The sequence below is a fragment of the Myxine glutinosa genome, chromosome 3 (assembly GCF_964187855.1).
Source record: "Myxine glutinosa chromosome 3, kmMyxGlut1.1, whole genome shotgun sequence".
NCBI lineage: Eukaryota > Metazoa > Chordata > Myxini > Myxiniformes > Myxinidae > Myxine > Myxine glutinosa.
Genome location: NC_136263.1, coordinates 21311623 through 21319469, shown reverse-complemented (window position 1 = coordinate 21319469; position 7847 = coordinate 21311623).

Here is a 7847-nt window from a genome sequence, read left to right as displayed (position 1 = left end):
TGTTGCAAAACCACTTTCCACACTTATGCTGGCATTGAAAACCACTTTCCGCACTTCAGCTAGTTGCAGAACCACTTTCCACACTTGTGCTGGCATTGAAAACCACTTTCCGCGCTTGTGTTAGTGTTGCAGAACCACTTTTCGTACTTGTGCTGGCATTGAAAACCACTTTTTGCACTTGTGTTACTGTTGCAAAACCACTTTCCACACATGCTGGCGTTGAAAACCACTTTCCGCACTTGAGCTGGTGTTGCAGAACAACTTTTCGCACTCGTGCTAGCATTGAAATCCACTTTACGCACAAGTGTTGTGTTGAAAACCACTTTCCGCACTCGTGCTAGTGTTGAAAAACCACTTTTCGCACGTGTGTTATTGTTGCAAAAACCACTTTCCGCACTCGTACTGGCGTTGAAAACCACTTGTCGCACTTGTGTTAGTGTTGCAAAACCACTTTCGCACTTGAGTTAGTGTTGCAAAACCACTTTCCACACTTATGCTGCCATGGAAAACCACTTTCTGCACTTCAGCTAGTGTTGCAGAACCACTTTCCACACTTGGGCTGGCATTGAAAACCACTTTTCACACATGTGCTAGTATTGCAAAACGACTTACCGCACTTGTGCTGGCGTTGAAAACCACTTTCCGCATTTCTGCTTGTGTTGAAAACCACTTTTCCCGCACCTGTTAGTGTTCAAAACCACTTTTTGCACTTGTGTTAGTGTTGCAAAACCACATGTCTCACTTGTGTTAGTGTTCCAAAACCACTTTTCGCACTTGTGCTGGCATTGAAAACCACTCTCTGCACTTGAGCGAGTGCTGAAAACCACTTTCCATACATGTGCTCGTATTGCAAAACGACTTTCCGCACATGTGCTGGCGTTGAAAACCACTTGTCGCACTTGTGTTAGTGTTGCAAAACCACTTTCGCACTTGAGTTAGTGTTGCAAAACCACTTTCCACACTTATGCTGGCATTGAAAACCACTTTCTGCACTTCAGCTAGTGTTGCAGAACCACTTTCCGCACTTGTGCTGGCGTTGAAACCCACTTTCGGCACTTGTGTTAGTGTTGCAGAACCACTTTCCTTACATGTGCTGGCATTGAAAACCACTTTTTGCACTTGCGTTAGTGTTGCAAAACCATGTTTCACACTTATGCTGGGGTTGATAACCACTTGCCGCACTTAAGTTAGTGTTGCAGAACCACTTTCCGCACTTGTGCTGTCGTTGAAAACCACTTTCCGCACTTGTGTTAGTGTTGCAGAACCACTTTTTGCACTTGTGTTAGTGTTGCAAAACCACTTTCCACACTTGGGCTGGCATTGAAAACCACTTTTCACACATGTGCTAGTATTGCAAAACGACTTTCCACACTTGTGCTGGCGTTGAAAACCACTTGTCGCACTTGTGATAGTGTTGCAAAACCACTTTCGCACTTGTGTTAGTGTTGCAAAACCACTTTCCACACTTATGCTGGCATTGAAAACCACTTTCTGCACTTCAGCTAGTGTTGCAGAACTACTTTCCACACTTGTGCTGGCATTGAATACCACTTTTTGCACTTGTGTTAGTGTTGCAAAACCACTTTCCACACTTATGCCCGGCGGTGAAAACCACTTTCCGCACTTGAGCTAGTGTTGCAGAACCTCTTTTCGCCCTCCTGCTAGCATTTAAAACTACTTTACACACAAGTGTTGGTGTTGAAATCCACTTTCCACACTCGTGCTAGTGTTGTAAAACCACTTTTCGCACTTGTGTTAGTGTTGCAAAACCACTTTCGCAATTGTGTTAGTGTTGCAAAACCACTTTCCACACTTATGCCCGGCGGTGAAAACCACTTTCCGCACTTGAGCTAGTGTTGCAGAACCTCTCTTCGCCCTCCTGCTAGCATTGAAAACCACTTTACACACAAGTGTTGGTGTTGAAATCCACTTTCCACACTCGTGCTAGTGTTGTAAAACCACTTTCTGTACTTCAGCTAGTGTTGCAGAACCACTTTCCGCACTTGTGCTGGCGTTGAAAACCACTTTCCGCACTTGTGTTAGTGTTGCAAAACCACGTTTCACACTTATGCTGGGGTTGATAACCACTTTCCGCACTTGAGCTAGTGTTGCAAAACCACTTTCCACACTTGGGCTGGCATTGAAAACCACTTTTCACACATGTGCTAGTATTGCAAAATTACTTTCCGCACTTGTCCTGGCGTTGAAAACCACTTGTCGCACTTGTGTTCGTGTTGCAAAACCACTTTCGCACTTGTGTTAGTGTTGCAAAACCACTTTCCACACTTATGCTGGCATTGAAAACCACTTTCTGCACTTCAGCTAGTGTTGCCGAACCACTTTCTGCACTTGTGCTGGCATTGAAAACCACTTTCCGCACTTGAGTTAGTGTTGCAGAACTACTTTCCACACTTGTGCTGGAATTCAATACCACTTTTTGTACTTGCGTTAGTGTTGCAAAACCACTTTCCACACTTATGCTGGCATTGAAAACCACTTTCCGCACTTGAGCTAGTGTTGCAGAACCTCTTTTCGCACTCCTGCTAGCATTGAAAACCACTTTACGCACAAGCGTTGGTGTTGAAATCCACTTTCCACACTCGTGCTAGTGTTGAAAAACCACTTTTCGCAGTTGTGTTAGTGTTGCAAAACCACTTTTCGCACTTGTGTTAGTGTTGCAAAACCACTTTTAACACTTGTGTTATTGTTGCAAAAACCACTTTCCGCACTGGCACTGGCGTTGAAAACCACTTATCGCACTTGTGTTGGTGTTGCAAAACCGCTTTCGCACTTGTGTTAGTGTTGCAAAACCACTTTCCACACTTATGCTGGCATTGAAAACCACTTTCTGCACTTCAGCTAGTGTTGCAGAACCACTTTCCGCACTTGTGCTGGTGTTGAAATCCACTTTCTGCACTTGTGTTAGTGTTGCAGAACCACTTTCCGCACTTGTGCTGGCGTTGAAAACCACTTTCCGCACTTGTGTTAGTGTAGCAAAACCACGTTTCACACTTATGCTGGGGTTGATAACCACTTTCCGCACTTGAGTTAGTGTTGCAGAACTACTTTCCACACTTGTGCTGGAATTCAATACCACTTTTTGTACTTGTGTTAGTGTTGCAAAACCACTTTCCACACTTATGCTGGCATTGAAAACCACTTTCCGCACTTGAGCTAGTGTTGCAGAACCTCTTTTTGCACTCCTGCTAGCATTGAAAACCACTTTACGCACAAGCGTTGGTGTTGAAAGTCACTTTCCACACTCGTGCTAGTGTTGAAAAACCACTTTTCGCACTTGTGTTAGTGTTGCAAAACCACTTTTCGCACTTGTGTTAGTGTTGCAAAACCACTTTTAGCACTTGTGTTATTGTTGCAAAAACCACTTTCCGCACTGGTACTGGCATTGAAAACCACTTATCGCACTTGTGTTGGTGTTGCAAAACAACTTTCGCACTTGTGTTAGTGTTGCAAAACCACTTTCCACACTTATGCTGGCATTGAAAACCACTTTCCGCACTTCAGCTAGTTGCAGAACCACTTTCCACACTTGTGCTGGCATTGAAAACCACTTTCCGCACTTGTGTTAGTGCTGCAGAACCACTTTTCGTACTTGTGCTGGCATTGAAAACCACTTTTTGCACTTGTGTTACTGTTGCAAAACCACTTTCCACACATGCTGGCGTTGAAAACCACTTTCCGCACTTGAGCTGGTGTTGCAGAACAACTTTTCGCACTCGTGCTAGCATTGAAATCCACTTTACGCACAAGTGTTGTGTTGAAAACCACTTTCCGCACTCGTGCTAGTGTTGAAAAACCACTTTTCGCACGTGTGTTATTGTTGCAAAAACCACTTTCCGCACTCGTACTGGCGTTGAAAACCACTTGTCGCACTTGTGTTAGTGTTGCAAAACCACTTTCGCACTTGAGTTAGTGTTGCAAAACCACTTTCCACACTTATGCTGCCATGGATAACCACTTTCTGCACTTCAGCTAGTGTTGCAGAACCACTTTCCACACTTGGGCTGGCATTGAAAACCACTTTTCACACATGTGCTAGTATTGCAAAACGACTTACCGCACTTGTGCTGGCGTTGAAAAGCACTTTCCGCATTTCTGCTTGTGTTGAAAACCACTTTTCCCGCACCTGTTAGTGTTCAAAACCACTTTTTGCACTTGTGTTAGTGTTGCAAAACCACATGTCTCACTTGTGTTAGTGTTCCAAAACCACTTTTCGCACTTGTGCTGGCATTGAAAACCACTCTCTGCACTTGAGCGAGTGCTGAAAACCACTTTCCATACATGTGCTCATATTGCAAAACGACTTTCCGCACATGTGCTGGCGTTGAAAACCACTTGTCGCACTTGTGTTAGTGTTGCAAAACCACTTTCGCACTTGAGTTAGTGTTGCAAAACCACTTTCCACACTTATGCTGGCATTGAAAACCACTTTCTGCACTTCAGCTAGTGTTGCAGAACCACTTTCCGCACTTGTGCTGGCGTTGAAACCCACTTTCGGCACTTGTGTTAGTGTTGCAGAACCACTTTCCTTACATGTGCTGGCATTGAAAACCACTTTTTGCACTTGCGTTAGTGTTGCAAAACCATGTTTCACACTTATGCTGGGGTTGATAACCACTTGCCGCACTTAAGTTAGTGTTGCAGAACCACTTTCCGCACTTGTGCTGTCGTTGAAAACCACTTTCCGCACTTGTGTTAGTGTTGCAGAACCACTTTTTGCACTTGTGTTAGTGTTGCAAAACCACTTTCCACACTTGGGCTGGCATTGAAAACCACTTTTCACACATGTGCTAGTATTGCAAAACGACTTTCCACACTTGTGCTGGCGTTGAAAACCACTTGTCGCACTTGTGATAGTGTTGCAAAACCACTTTCGCACTTGTGTTAGTGTTGCAAAACCACTTTCCACACTTATGCTGGCATTGAAAACCACTTTCTGCACTTCAGCTAGTGTTGCAGAACTACTTTCCACACTTGTGCTGGCATTGAATACCACTTTTTGCACTTGTGTTAGTGTTGCAAAACCACTTTCCACACTTATGCCCGGCGGTGAAAACCACTTTCCGCACTTGAGCTAGTGTTGCAGAACCTCTTTTCGCCCTCCTGCTAGCATTGAAAACTACTTTACACACAAGTGTTGGTGTTGAAATCCACTTTCCACACTCGTGCTAGTGTTGTAAAACCACTTTTCGCACTTGTGTTAGTGTTGCAAAACCACTTTCGCACTTGTGTTAGTGTTGCAAAACCACTTTCCACACTTATGCCCGGCGGTGAAAACCACTTTCCGCACTTGAGCTAGTGTTGCAGAACCTCTCTTCGCCCTCCTGCTAGCATTGAAAACCACTTTACACACAAGTGTTGGTGTTGAAATCCACTTTCCACACTCGTGCTAGTGTTGTAAAACCACTTCGCACTTGTGTTAGTGTTGCAAAACCACTTTCCACACTTATGCTGGCGTTGAAAACCACTTTCCGCACTTGAGCTGGTGTTGCAGAACAACTTTTCGCACTCGTGCTAGCATTGAAATCCACTTTACGCACAAGTGTTGTGTTGAAAACCACTTTCCGCACTCGTGCTAGTGTTGAAAAACCACTTTTCGCACGTGTGTTATTGTTGCAAAAACCACTTTCCGCACTCGTACTGGCGTTGAAAACCACTTGTCGCACTTGTGTTAGTGTTGCAAAACCACTTTCGCACTTGAGTTAGTGTTGCAAAACCACTTTCCACACTTATGCTGCCATGGAAAACCACTTTCTGCACTTCAGCTAGTGTTGCAGAACCACTTTCCACACTTGGGCTGGCATTGAAAACCACTTTTCACACATGTGCTAGTATTGCAAAACGACTTACCGCACTTGTGCTGGCGTTGAAAACCACTTTCCGCATTTCTGCTTGTGTTGAAAACCACTTTTCCCACACCTGTTAGTGTTCAAAACCACTTTTTGCACTTGTGTTAGTGTTGCAAAACCACATGTCTCACTTGTGTTAGTGTTCCAAAACCACTTTTCGCACTTGTGCTGGCATTGAAAACCACTCTCTGCACTTGAGCGAGTGCTGAAAACCACTTTCCATACATGTGCTCGTATTGCAAAACGACTTTCCGCACATGTGCTGGCGTTGAAAACCACTTGTCGCACTTGTGTTAGTGTTGCAAAACCACTTTCGCACTTGAGTTAGTGTTGCAAAACCACTTTCCACACTTATGCTGGCATTGAAAACCACTTTCTGCACTTCAGCTAGTGTTGCAGAACCACTTTCCGCACTTGTGCTGGCGTTGAAACCCACTTTCGGCACTTGTGTTAGTGTTGCAGAACCACTTTCCTTACATGTGCTGGCATTGAAAACCACTTTTTGCACTTGCGTTAGTGTTGCAAAACCATGTTTCACACTTATGCTGGGGTTGATAACCACTTGCCGCACTTAAGTTAGTGTTGCAGAACCACTTGTGCTGTCGTTGAAAACCACTTTCCGCACTTGTGTTAGTGTTGCAGAACCACTTTTTGCACTTGTGTTAGTGTTGCAAAACCACTTTCCACACTTGGGCTGGCATTGAAAACCACTTTTCACACATGTGCTAGTATTGCAAAACGACTTTCCACACTTGTGCTGGCGTTGAAAACCACTTGTCGCACTTGTGATAGTGTTGCAAAACCACTTTCGCACTTGTGTTAGTGTTGCAAAACCACTTTCCACACTTATGCTGGCATTGAAAACCACTTTCTGCACTTCAGCTAGTGTTGCAGAACTACTTTCCACACTTGTGCTGGCATTGAATACCACTTTTTGCACTTGTGTTAGTGTTGCAAAACCACTTTCCACACTTATGCCCGGCGGTGAAAACCACTTTCCGCACTTGAGCTAGTGTTGCAGAACCTCTTTTCGCCCTCCTGCTAGCATTGAAAACTACTTTACACACAAGTGTTGGTGTTGAAATCCACTTTCCACACTCGTGCTAGTGTTGTAAAACCACTTTTCGCACTTGTGTTAGTGTTGCAAAACCACTTTCGCACTTGTGTTAGTGTTGCAAAACCACTTTCCACACTTATGCCCGGCGGTGAAAACCACTTTCCGCACTTGAGCTAGTGTTGCAGAACCTCTCTTCGCCCTCCTGCTCGCATTGAAAACCACTTTACACACAAGTGTTGGTGTTGAAATCCACTTTCCACACTCGTGCTAGTGTTGTAAAACCACTTTCTGCACTTCAGCTAGTGTTGCAGAACCACTTTCCGCACTTGTGCTGGCGTTGAAAACCACTTTCCGCACTTGTGTTAGTGTTGCAAAACCACGTTTCACACTTATGCTGGGGTTGATAACCACTTTCCGCACTTGAGCTAGTGTTGCAAAACCACTTTCCACACTTGGGCTGGCATTGAAAACCACTTTTCACACATGTGCTAGTATTGCAAAATTACTTTCCGCACTTGTCCTGGCGTTGAAAACCACTTGTCGCACTTGTGTTCGTGTTGCAAAACCACTTTCCACACTTATGCTGGCATTGAAAACCACTTTCTGCACTTCAGCTAGTGTTGCCGAACCACTTTCTGCACTTGTGCTGGCGTTGAAAACCACTTTCCGCACTTGAGTTAGTGTTGCAGAACTACTTTCCACACTTGTGCTGGAATTCAATACCACTTTTTGTACTTGCGTTAGTGTTGCAAAACCACTTTCCACACTTATGCTGGCATTGAAAACCACTTTCCGCACTTGAGCTAGTGTTGCAGAACCTCTTTTCGCACTCCTGCTAGCATTGAAAACCACTTTACGCACAAGCGTTGGTGTTGAAATCCACTTTCCACACTCGTGCTAGTGTTGAAAAACCACTTTTCGCA